The sequence below is a fragment of the Schistocerca gregaria genome, chromosome 3 (assembly GCF_023897955.1).
Source record: "Schistocerca gregaria isolate iqSchGreg1 chromosome 3, iqSchGreg1.2, whole genome shotgun sequence".
Classification (NCBI taxonomy): Eukaryota; Metazoa; Arthropoda; class Insecta; order Orthoptera; family Acrididae; genus Schistocerca; species Schistocerca gregaria.
The window spans coordinates 443,628,955-443,643,010 of record NC_064922.1 but is presented as its reverse complement, the minus strand read 5'-3'; positions in this window follow the sequence as shown (position 1 = coordinate 443,643,010).

Below are 14,056 nucleotides of genomic sequence, written 5' to 3'. Positions count from 1 at the left end.
GTTGCGGGTGGGGAGCGACCTAGAGCGCAAGGACGCCCTATGTGCCGTACAAGATGACTAGAAATTAGTATGCCGTCTAGAAATACGGTGCAGAGTGCAGTGGGTTTCATAAATTTTGTTCAGGCGCGTTACTTTCGTCATAATCTGTCCAAAATTATTTTCAGCCGTAATGGCTATGTTTGTAAACAGTGACTGTGTGGGAAAATTATTTATTTCAAGTTTCTGCTACCGGTCACTTTTTATTTTATGCTTAATCGAACATAATGCAACGCGTTTCGAACATGTTTTGTTAATCTTCAAGCGTTTGTACATACATACATACAGGATGTTTCAAAAATGACCGGTATATTTGAAACGGCAATAAAAACTAAACGAGCAGCGATAGAAATACGCCGTTTGTTGCAATATGTTTGGGACAACAGTACATTTTCAGGCGGACAAACTTTCGAAATTACAGTAATTACAATTTTCAACAACAGATGGCGCTGCAAGTTATGTGAAAGATATAGAAGACAACGCTGTCTGTGGGTGCGCCATTCTGTACGTCGTCTTTCTGCGGTAAGCGTGTGCTGTTCACAACGTGCAAGTGTGCTTTGGACAACATGGTTTATTCCTTAGAACAGAGGATTCTTCTGGTGTTGAAATTCCACCGCCTAGAACACAGTGTTGTTGCAGCAAGACGAAGTTTCCAACGGAAATTTAATGTAACCAAAGGACCGAAAAGCGATACAATAAAGGATCTGTTTGAAAAATTTTTACGGACTGGGAACGTGACGGCAAGTGATCCAACAGCGGCCTCGGGTTTCCGTTCGCCGTGTTGCAGCTGCAGTCCAAATGACGCCAACGTCCACGTATCGTCTCATGCGCCAGAGTTTACACCTCTATCCATACAAAATTCAAACGCGCCAACCCCTCGGCGCCGCTACCATTGCTGCACGAGAGACATTCGCTAACGATATAGTGCACAGGATTGATGACGGCGATATGCATGTGGGCAGCATTTGGTTTACTGACGAAGCTAATTTTTACCTGGATGGCTTCTTCAATAAACAGAACTGGCGCGTATGGGGAACCGAAAAGCCCCATGTTGCAGTCCCATGGTCTCTGCATCCTCAAAAAGTACTGGTCTGGGCCGCCATTTCTTCCAAAGGAATCATTGGCCCATTTTTCAGATCCGAAACTATTACTGCATCACGCTATCTGGACATTCTTCGTGAATTTGTGGCGGTACAAACTGCCTTAGACGACACTGCGAACACCTCGTGGTTTATGCAAGATGGTGCCCGGCCACATCGCACGGCCGACGTCTTTAATTTCCTGAATGAATATTTCGATGATCGTGTGATTGCTTTGGGCTATCCGAAACATACAGGAGGCGGCGTGGATTGGCTTCCCTATTCGCCAGACATGAACCCCTGTGACTTCTTTCTGTGGGGACACTTGAAAGACCAGGTGTACCGCCAGAATCCAGAAACAATTGTACAGCTGAAGCAGTACATCTCATCTACATGTGAAGCCATTCCGCCAGACACGTTGTCAAAGGTTTCGGTTAATTTCATTCAGAGACTACGCCATATTATTGCTACGCATGGTGGATATGTGGAAAATATCGTACTATAGTGTTTCCCAGACCGCAGCGCCATCTGTTGTTGACAATTGTAACTACTGTAATTTCGAAAGTTTGTCTGCCTGAAAATGTACTGTTGTCCCAAGCATATTGCAACAAACGGCGTATTTCTATCGCTGATCGTTTAGTTTTTATTGCCGTTTCAAATATACCGGTCATTTTTGAAACACCCTGTACATACATACATACATCGAGAAATGTTACTTAAAAATAAGCAGTCTTAAACTAGATTAATCTAGAACACTTTGTGTTTTACTGTAGGTGTTGGTGTGGCATTTGGGGGGGAAGGAGGGGGGCCAATTTATATCTAGGAATCGAAGTCAGTGACGTATTCTGCTGGTTTTCTTCTTTGTTGTTAACTTCCTCGAAATTTTACACTAAATAGGAAAAAGTAAAAGAATGGATATCGTGGAAGAGATGGAAATTTTCATACATAACAAAAAGCAAGGACATAACATTCTTAATTAAATAACCGTATTTAAAAACTGAACATTCAACAACAGTCTTAAGCCGGTTCTAACTCAATAGATTCAAGAAATGTCCATGTAAATAATTGACTAGAACCAAGAATATCGATTCTAAACCTCGATAATCGATACAGCCTCACCTGTTACAGTCCGCCTTCTTGTGTTTATAACATCGAAGGAATTTGTGATGTGGCAGTCAGTGACAAAATATAATGTGCAATAGTGTTTAGTCAATCAACAGCTCCGCCATTACACCAGTGATGAAAGTGAAGCAGCAAGATGATGTAACTGTAAGTGATCAACTGTCATATAAAAGCCTTTCACACAATTTTCGCAACACATAACTGATGCAAATCTGTCTGCATCCGATACAGGCTATGATATACATAGTCAATAGCAAAGAAGAAAACCAGCAGAAGACATCACTGACTTCGATTTCTAGATATACAGTGCCCCCTTCCTCCCCCCCCCCCTCCAGCATATACAGTAAAAAACAAAGTGCTCTAGATTAATCTAGTTTAATACCGTTTATTTTTAAGTAACATTTCTCTATGTATGTATGTACAAACGCTTGAAGATGAACAAAACATGTTCAGAACGCGTTGCATTATGTTAGATTAAGCATAAAATAAAAAGTGACTGGTAGCAGAAACTTGAAATAAATAATAAATAATAAATAAATAATAATAATATAATAATAATAATAATAATAATAATAATAATAATAATAATAATAATAATAATAATAATAATAATAATAATAATAATAATAATATAATATTATAATAATAATAAAAAATAAATAATCATAAATAAATAATAAATAATAATAATGTCCAAAGTTAATTAAGGATTGACACTGCGTCAGGAGCGCGTCGAGGCGCGTAGCATAGTTTTGCCACGAACCGCACGGAACACATACGTAATTGTATAAACTATAGTGCCAAATAAACTAGTATAGGCAAGCGTATTCAAATACAGAGATATATAAACAGGCAGAATACGGCACTACAATCGGCAACGCCTGTACCTGACGAAGTTGTTAGATCGGTTACTGCTGCTACAATCGCAGGTTATCGAGATTTAAACGAGTTTGAACGTGGTGTTACAGTCGCCGCTCGAGCTATGGGACACAGCATATCCGAGGTAGCAATGAAGTGGGGATTTTCGAGTGCGTTAATTTTACGAGTGCACCGTGAATATCAGGAACCCCATTAAACACCAAATCTCCGACATCGTTGCGGCTGGAAAAATATTCTGCCAGAACGGGACCAACGACGGTTGAATAGAATCGTTCAACTTTACAGAAGGGCAACCTTTCCATAGACCGCTGCAGCTGTCCATGCTGGGCCATCAAAAATGTCAGCACGCGAACTATTCAACTAAACGTCATTGATAGGATATTTCGGAGCTGAAGGTCCTCTTGATGACTGCACGGCACAAAGCTTTACGCTTCGCCTGGGTCCGTCAACCCCGGCATTTGATCGTTGATGACTGGAAACATGTTGCCGGGTCGGACGAATGTCGTTTCAAATTGTGTCGAGAGGATGGACGTTCACGGTTATGGAAACAACCTCATGAATCCATGGAACCTGCTCGTCAGCAGGGGACTGTTGAAGATGGTAAAGGCAATGTAATGGTGTGGGACGCGTGCAGTTGGAGTGATACGGGACCATTAATACGTCACGTACGACCCTAATAGGTGACACGTACGTATGCATCCTTTCTGATCAGCTACCTACATTCATTTCCATTGTGCATTGCGACAGATTTGGGTAATTCCAGCACGACAATGCGACACAACACTCTTCTAAGGTTATACCCCTCCACCAAACTCCCCAGATGTGAACGTTATTGAGAATATCTGAAATGCCTTTCAGCGTGCTGTTCAAGAGAGATCTGCACCCCTCGCACTCCTACGGATTTATGGACAGCCCTAAGAGATTTATGGTATCATTTCCCTCCAGTGTTATTTCAGACATTAGTCAAGCCCATGCCACGTAGTGTTGCGGTACTTTGGCGTGCTCGCGGGCGCCCTACACGATATTAGGCAGGTGTACCAGTTTCTTTGGTTCTTTGGTGTGTTTCATTTAACTTTAAAGAGGAAAATTGTTCATATCATACACATGAAAATTGCTCAGTGTGTTCTGGAAGAGTTACAATATGCTTGCTTTTTAGTTTCCTCTGGGGTAACAAATTATTAAGACGATACATAGACAGCTTAAGAAACATTTATTTTCTGACGACCTTACCGAATTGTTGACGTGTGGCCAGGTTTTTGTTCCTGAAGTTAGATGAATACGGTATGGGAATGAAATCTTAAGAATACATCATACTTTCATACCTTCGGAACCAGAGCTCTTTCAGAGATTCTAATCTGAGGTAATTTGAGTTGCATATCATACACAATGGACCTCTCGCATGTGAACCACTAATCGAGAGCTCTTACGGTTTCGATACGACTAACAGATCTCTATATCTCTGTAAGGTTAAACGTGTTGAGTACCAAACAACAAATCATGGTAACAAAGAATAACACTAACAACGAATAACAGTGACAACCAGGTTCGATCGAGCTGTTGTATCCAATCGACTTATCAACTGGCGCCCCTTCTCCATTGTACACTGCCGGCCGCGGTGGTCTCGTGGTTCTAAGCGCGCAGTTCGGAACCGTGCGACTGCTACGGTCGCAGGTTCGAATCCTGCCTCGGGCATGGATGTGTGTGAGCTCCTTATGTTAGTTAGGTTTAAGTAGTTCTAAGTTCTAGGGGACTAATGACCACAGCAGTTGAGTCCCATAGTGCTCAGAGCCATTTTGAACCTTGTACACTTTCACCCGGAGAAGACCTCGCTGCTGTTGTGATACGCATTGGGTAAAAGTCCTGCCCTAAACTAGCCGCCGCAAATGGGCGTTACTAATTATTGTGACAGTCACCGTAGAGAAATCTTATAGTTAAGAGCTCCTCTGGTGCCGTCTCTGCTTAGGGCCCCAAGTGACAGCTTGTGTCGCTTGGGCCTTAAAGTAGCCCTGGTAACGAGAAATGAACCAATAACTCCCACAGCAGTAAAAACGAACTCACAGAAAGTCATAGGACGGCAAGGTGACTGTAAACAGGCAGGGCTGCGGTGTGCGGTGAAGGTTTGGCTGCTTGGCTGCTTTGGGGATTTGCTGCAGCTGCAGGTAGCGTGGTAATGGCGGAAAGTGGCCCGGAACTGCTGCGTGCGCCCCCCCCCCCCCCTCCCACACTCCGCCCCCCACCCAACCCAACCCTCCAGGCCACCGCCAACTTTCCCACTTCCATTGAACATAAAATAACTTTTGTAAGACTATAGTTATATTTGTTACTAATTTCTGTATTCTCTGTTATGTTTTGGTGTGGGTGTCACTGAAGTGATACGATATGTGTTACGATATCTGATGCAACTCCCAATAGGACGCAGAACCAATCTGCATCGGAGTGTGTAGAAACGTAGCTGAAGCAACTTAACTGCTTCACACTGAGACGACAGCGATGCTTCAGATACACGATGCTCTAATATACCGCGTGGCTCAACCACGTGTTCAGGTTGCTAGGTACAGCTCTACCATACAATAAACTGGACGAGGAGGGTCTGGGCTGGGGGGAGGGAGGGAGTGGCGGTATTTGAAATCGTCTGATTTGACTAAAGAAAAATATGTTTTGCATAAATGCAACAATGCTCAGTCACTCGCTGTAGTTAGTTTCTCACTAAATCTTCTATCTTTAGCGTAATAAATTAAATACAACGGTTTCGGGTATGCTCATGTTCTCCGCTATGCAAACTTATTCAGTTTTGAAGGAACCATTTCAATATAAAATCATATATATCGCACCTTATTATCTGACTCAGCTTGACAATGAACGGGTTTTCTTTTCCGTTGCCATTGTTACAGTGATGTTAAGAAATTAAGTAAAACATAGCACACAATTTAAGAAGTATGCAATCGAAAACAGTTTTCGTTCACACAGTACTGCATGACAAATTTAGTTACCATATCTATATTGATTTAAATCAGGCAGTGAGTTGAGCTGGGCTAAGAATAATATTTTGAAGATATGAGATCCAAACTCCCAGCTAGTTGATACTTCTTCAAGTCACGCATTGAGCTGCCTTCCTACACTGCGAGTGAGAGGAATTTGCAATCCGCATGGAGTGGCGTCCGGAAGATGCTTACGTCCTCCATAAGGAGAAGAGGAAAACATTTTTAATAGTAACTGCCACATAGATTTCCCAGATAAGCAACGCCATGGCCGTCTTTCGATCATTCCTGCTTTATGCATTTTTCTCAAAAGTCCTGTTGGTGGAAAACACACCAACAGGCTGTCCTTCAAGCAGAGATATTCCAGGTCAAGGGTAAAGCGTTAAAGATCTGATACGAATCTTCCTACCCACAAATCAGTTACATCTGACACTGAATATCACTGCCCCAGTCATGTGATCTTTTGTCAAAATTCCGGATACACAAAGTAAAAGTCATCATCCTACATGAGCTTCCACAGTCGAACAATGTTCATGTAAAATCAAAATCGTTGCTAGAAGTTTATTAAATAAGAGAGCACATCAGATAAATGTCTGTAAAAAATTGTCCTACAGAGATCACCGTACGGACAAGCAATACAATTACTCATATCAGGTCAAAGCTCAGACAGATAAAAATTGTAGAAACACGTGTGTAAAATTGATTCACCAAGAAAGAAAACACCAACACTAGACAGAATATCACAACCAGTGTGTTTTTCAAGCACATTCAAGTAAATTGATGACGCTCAAGTGAATAATCACATGAATGAATTAAATTGATAATCAAACGAAAAAATTGTTTACAGCATATATTTCACTGTGTTAAAGGGAATTTCCTCAACCTACAAACTTCATGCACAGTGCTGATTGGTCGGTTGACTGATTTGGAGGAGGGGACCAAACAGGGAGGTCAGCGGTTCCGTGGGATTAAGGAAAGATGGGGAAGGAAGTCAGTGGTGCCGTTTCAAAGAAACTCTCTCGGCATTTACCTGAAGCGATTTAGGGAAATCACGGAAACTCTAAATCAGAATGGCCGGACGCTGCTTTGAACCGTCGTCCCCCGAATGTGCGCCCAGGACTGAATCCCAGAAAATTATCAATCTTAACAAAAATTCTCAAAATACGTAAAATCGGACAAAATTATTAAGTATCACTAATTTCAATGTGTTGAGCATCAGTGATATATATAAACCCGTTTGTGCATTCGACTGCATTGGGAAAGCATAGGATAACGAAAAGGGGATTGGATAATTGGTCCGAAAACTATTCTGAATCCTGCCAGTATCACGAAGGTTTTGCTCCTGCCAATCGTAGCATTACAATTGACAACCAACAAGCAGTTCAGTATCGCACTGAGAAAATCCAACTTAGAATACTGCATACACAGGAAAATGTAAACCAGAAAAAATGGCTGTTGACACAGCGGCACCAAAAAGTCTGTCAAATAGATTGTGGTCCAAGCAATGAGAAGGTAAATTTAGAGTAAAATGTGACCATTATAATCTAAAAATTCCCCACAATATTATTTCCGAACCTGCCGACTTATAAATAAATAAAATACTCAACGACAAACACAATTTTTCATACACCAATCCCACTATTTGAAGCAATGTACAGGCTCATCAGGTTGTTCGGCATGTCACATTTATAGAATATATTCAAAACTTACGAAAAAACCCTAATTAACTGAAACATAATCTCAAAACCAGACATTTCTTGCACAAGGACTACATGCAAATAAAATACAAAGACAGAATAGTATACACACGTGAAAGCTTCTATTCCTAGAAAGTATGGTGTTTCTGAAAGCATGTTACATTCTTCCAAACGTAATGTACTATAGTTCTGCTTATGCGAATTGAGACTTAGTACCCACTCAAATAGCTTACATTTCATGAGACGGAACAAATCTATTTCGTTAGCCTCCATAACCAAGATGGTCGCCATAGCGACAACAACTATTAAACGACTGCAATCTATTTTTAAAAGAAAACGTTTTGGTCTAACATGTAGCACAACACAGAAAAATTTAAAGAAAATCGATCACTTCACACATTGAGTAAATGACGTCATACAAAATGCTCGCACCTCAGTGAAAAACAACATTGCGTATAGCCAACAACGTAGCTGATTCAATGCTGCAAACATTTTCATCTTTTTTCAAGTGTTAAAAGTCATGTGGTCCATAATATCAATCATACGCCATTCTCTAAGGTAGCAACTGTATGAGACTAATACTGACAAAGAAGATTCATCCAGTACGTAATCATATTGGAAGTTAATTAATCCAATTCCCTGTGAAGTTGATTGATTTATTAATGGGTAATCAAAAGGTTCCCACAGCCTTACAATTTACGAGCCGATCGTGTCATATATTGTAGATCGGTGCTGATTTAGCTTTTTCAGAGATGCCAAAAATATTAAGAATTTAATGGAAAGGCAGAAATATCACCTGGATTCTGATGCAAGTGCAACCCTATGCGATGTAGTACAGTATAGTGTAGCAAGTGTATGTGTGTGTGTGTGTGTGTGTGATGAGTCGCAAATGAACTGAAAGTAATACATAATAAGCCATGTGCACGACATACAAAAAGTAACAAGTCACCATGAGAATGCAGACGTACACAATATTACTGCAGGCATGATTTAGGAAAGTTTTAATAACAGTTTCGGTTATCAGCTAAGATGATGTATCAGATATTACTTTGTTACCGATATAATGATGAGTAAACTAATTCTTATATAATTTCGTAGGTATCCACGGTCAGATACGGTTGACATAAAAGCTTTCTAGGTTAGTTTCGGCCATGGCTGCAGCGGCCTTCTTCTTCGCATTCTCATGACGCAGAAGAAGAGCACTGTAACCTTGGCCGAAACGTTGGCTTCACGAGTAACAATCTTTTAGTGTTAGCTGATTATATTTCAAATCATCGTTCGGTTCCCTGCTAAATTTATGTACTGTGTCAATAAACACAATACTTATAACTGTAGTTTATGCTGATGGGTTTACTCATTAAAGAATGCCTTAGATTTCGCGCGAATGTGAAGAAAGAACTTTCCATCTACCGTGGCCGGATTGCGTCGTCCTTTCAGCGGCAGGAGCGACATACCGCCGAGAAGATCACTAGGCTCCGATCGCACAGTTTGTTTCCGTGCGGGTGGTCCTCTAGGTACAAGTGGCAGGACAGTTGTGTCGACAAATTGAAGGAAAATCCAGATAAGCTCGCAGCCGAAGACTATCCGTCACCGTAGGCTTACAGACTGTCAGCCGCTGGGATTACTTCCCAAGTGGCGAGGCCCCGTCCGCTGTCAGCAGCCACAACAGTTCCCTGTCAGCAACAACAGGCCGCCGTGCCACGTCAGCGTTCGGGACTACCTCAGCAGCGCGGGAACTTCGCTCCAACTCGAAACTGGTACGGGGCCTGTCTGACACTAATTCACTGTTTTAATGCAAGGTAGCTGTTGTTATACCAGGTCGGTAAAAACTAGCAGAGTTCAATAGACTTTCACTGTACTGCACACAAGAGACCAATAACCTTTAAGAGACAATCATCTACTTACCAACACTCATTTCACGAGACTGAAGTACAGGCTTTAACGATACAGAGGAAATAGCAAAATAGTTTAACGACTCCAAAGTTGTATCAAGTACGGCCCTTATCGATCTCAGCTTTACGTACTTTATAAGGCAGGGCAGTATACGTTTATTTAAATTACTATCTTCCAGTTTATCGATGTGAGATAAAGGTTACTACACTCCATAAAAAACCGTCCGAGGTATAAACTTCAATGATATGAACAGTAAGCGTTGTATGTCCAAGGTCACAATTTAAGAGTACGTCAAAAGAAGTTTATATAAGCACATACACCAGCACTGCTTTGTTGTTTCCCCGCTTGCAGCACCACATACGCCACATACGCAAAATATCAATTACCGAGCATTAAGTGTTTTCCGTTCTGCAGTATGCTAGTTTCAGTTGAATGTGCGTTTCGGTTAAAGTTGAACTGTGAGACCCTATGTGGCAACAACATCCACAGGTGGAATAGACAAAGCGGAAGGAGCAGATGTACATATAAAGGGAAAGTACGAGAGGACAAGCAGGTGAAAGATTGAATTATTTCTGGGATTTAGACCCATTAAGTTAGATCTTTTAGGTATCTCAAGTGATACGTTATGATAGCACAGATTGTTTCCATGTCTCTGTAATTGAACAATTAACCATTAATCAATATGTTCCAATTTTACTGTGAGGCAAAACATCTAAAATATTGAGTAAATCAAAATTTCCGTGGTCTCTGTGTTACATAGTACACTCCTGGAAATTCAAATAAGAACACCGTGAATTCATTGTCCCAGGAAGGGGAAACTTTATTGACACATTCCTGGGGTCAGATACATCACATGATCACACTGACAGAACCACAGGCACATAGACACAGGCAACAGAGCATGCACAATATCAGCACTAGTACAGTGTATATCCACCTTTCGCAGCAATGCAGGCTGCTAATCTCCCATGGAGACGATCGTAGAGATGCTGGATGTAGTCCTGTGGAACGGCTTCCCATGCCATTTCCACCTGGCGCCTCAGTTGGACCAGCGTTAGTGCTGGACGTGCACACCGCGTGAGACGACGCTTCATCCAGTCCCAAACATGCTCAATGGGGGACAGATCCGGAGATCTTGCTGGCCAGGGTAGTTGACTTACACCTTCTAGAGCACGTTGGGTGGCACGGGATACATGCGGACGTGCATTGTCCTGTTGGAACAGCAAGTTCCCTTGCCGGTCTAGGAATGGTAGAACGATGGGTTCGATGACGGTTTGGATGTACTGTGCACTATTCAGTATCCCCTCGACGATCACCAGAGGTGTACGGCCAGTGTAGGAGATCGCTCCCCACACCATGATGCCGGGTGTTGGCCCTGTGTGCGTCCGTCGTATGCAGTCCTGATTGTGGAGCTCACCTGCACGGCGCCAAACACGCATACGACCATCATTGGCACCAAGGCAGAAGCGACTCTCATCGCTGAAGACGACACGTCTCCATTAGTCCCTCCATTCACGCCTGTCGCGACACCACTGGAGGCGGCCTGCACGATGTTGGGGCGTGAGCGGAAGACGGCCTAACGGTGTGCGGGACCGTAGCCCAGCTTCATGGAGACGGTTGCGAATGGTCCTCGCCGATACTCCAATAGCAACAGTGTCCCTAATCTGCTGGGAAGTGGCGGTGCGGTACCCTACGGCACTGCGTAGGATCCTACGATCTTGGCGTGCATCCGTGCGTCGCTGCGGTCCGGTCCCAGGTCGACGGGCACGTGCACCTTCCGCCGACCACTGGCGACAACATCGATGTACTGTGGAGACCTCACGCCCCACGTGTTGAGCAATTCGGCGGTACGTCCACCCGGCCTCCCGCATGGCCTCTATACGCCCTCGCTCAAAGTGCGTCAACTGCACATACGGTTCACGTCCACACTGTCGCGGCATGCTACCAGTGTTAAAGACTGCGATGGAGCTCAGTATGCCACGGCAAACTGACTGACACTGTCGGCGGCGGTGCACAAATGCTGCGCAGCTAGCGCCATTCGACGGCCAACACCGCGGTTCCTGGTGTGTCCGCTGTGCCGTGCGTGTGATCATTGCTTGACAGCCCTCTCGCAGTGTCCGGAGCAAGTATGGTGGGTCTATCACACCGGTGTCAATGTGTTCTTTTTCCATTTCCAGGATGTACATTGTGTGTCAGGCCTTCCACCCAGATATTTTTGCTTCACAAAAATTGATTTCGTAACGAGAAATCATGCAACACAGCGTTATGAAAACATTTACCCATCCATTCTTACCTCTTTCAGTTGGCACACGATTTAAGGCCAGATTACTATGGTGCACATTATAACTTTCCGAGAGGAGTGGTCTGGTTAGAGGATGACTTTCTTGATCGTGTGGTCTTCAGTGATGAGGCAACTTCACATCTAAGTCGGAGGGTAGATCCCCCCCCCCCATCCCTCCCCCGCACGTTCGTTTCCATGATCACAACATTTTTATTTATCTGAAAAATATTGAATGATTTCCCCATAACTAAACATTTTCTGCGTAGTGTCTCGAAGTCAAGGGCCCTGACCACTTTTTCGGCTGGAGCCATCATAACAGGGGTGGCCTATCTGGGTATGTTGCAAGAATGGCTCTTTCCTCGATTAAAAGAAGAAGCTGATAATTTTATTTCACCACAAGATGCAGATCCATATCCACTTCTTTGTACCACAGTGGTTGAACGTTGCAGAGTGTGTGGCCATTGGATCAGTTTTAATGACCAGTACGTCAAAGGTCGTTTCCACTCGGCTCAGCGTTCACATGACCTCACACCATGCAATTGTTTCCTTTGGGTCTTTGTAAAAGATTGTGTCTGCGTTCCGCCACTACCGAATCATTTTCCGCAGTTCACACGTGGGTCTGCAGTTGCTGTTGTTTCTGTTACTTCTGAATCGTTAACCAAAGTGTGGGAAGAACTGGACATGTGCCCTATGACTAAAGACAAATGTAATGAACATTTATTAGGAAAACCAGGTTACATTACTTTCAATTTTACGTATGATTTGCAGTAATTAAATTTATATAATGTAGCATCGCCGGCCTCGTAAACTGACATATGACGGAAGAGCAGTGTGCTGACCACATGCCCCTCCGCATCCGGTGACACCTGTGCGCTGAGGATGACACGGCGGCCGGTCGATACTGTTGGGCCTTCGCGGCCTGTTCGGACGGAGTTCATTTTTTTGTTTTTTTTGTTTTCCAATACACCACTGAAACTGGGACTTTCTGTTCAGCCACTTCATCAGCATTCGAAAAGTTCAAATATGTGATGCAATGCACAATCCTCTGATCATAAAATTGCCCACACTCAGGATGTGGCATTGATTAAATGAAATAAAATATGAAACCTTAGCGGAAAACTGGTCTTCGACTTACACAAAATCGTCGGCTTTGCCTCGGCAGTCTCACAGCATGTTCTGTCCTCTTCCTCCGCTGTTGGGCCGGCTGCGGTGGCCGAGCGGTTCTAGGCGCTTCAGTCGAGAACCGCGCGACTCCTACGGTGGCAGGTTCGATTCCTGTCTCAGGAATGGATGTGTGTGATGCCTTTAGGTTAGGTTTAAGCAGTTCTAAGTTCCACGGGACTGATGACAAAATTCAAATGGTTCAAATGGCTCTGAGCACTATGGGACCCAACTGCTGTGGTCATCAGTCCCCTAGAACTTAGAACTACTTAAACCTAACTAACCTAAGGACATCACACACATCCATGCCCGAGGCAGGATTCGAACCTGCGACCGCACGGTTCCGGGCTGCGCGCCTAGAAGCGCGAGACCAACGCGGCCGGCGGGACTGATGACCTCGGATGTTAAGTCCCGTAGTGTTCAGAGCCATTTGAACCACTTTTTCAGCTGTGGGTATCAAGTGTGTCCCCATCACGCTTGTCCCGCTTTGTCGACGTAGCTCTGAGTTTCTATGCCGGAGCTACCGTTATTTATAGCTGCTCGCTACCTACTCTGAACACTGGGAGAGGCATGAAGTAAACACGATGTGCTGCCTAATTGCAGTGTGTACAATATCCAATCACATTAATGTAATCACATGTTAAAACTACGGATAACCAACTTTTTCAGCTCGAATTGCTGCGAGACATGCAGGAAGAGAGTCTCTGAGGTTCCAGACAGGTATGTGGCGCCATGCCGGCTGCAGAGCCGTGGCCAGCTGCGCTGTTTCTCGGCTGAGAAACCATGTCGCGAACATCCCGATCGAGGTGGTCTCGCACACTCTCGACTAGTCGCTCAGGAGAATTCGATAAAATCATCATGCTGCTCTTCGAACCACTCACGTATACAGCCTTTTGCAGTATACTGCTCGTATGTGCCATAATGGTGAGG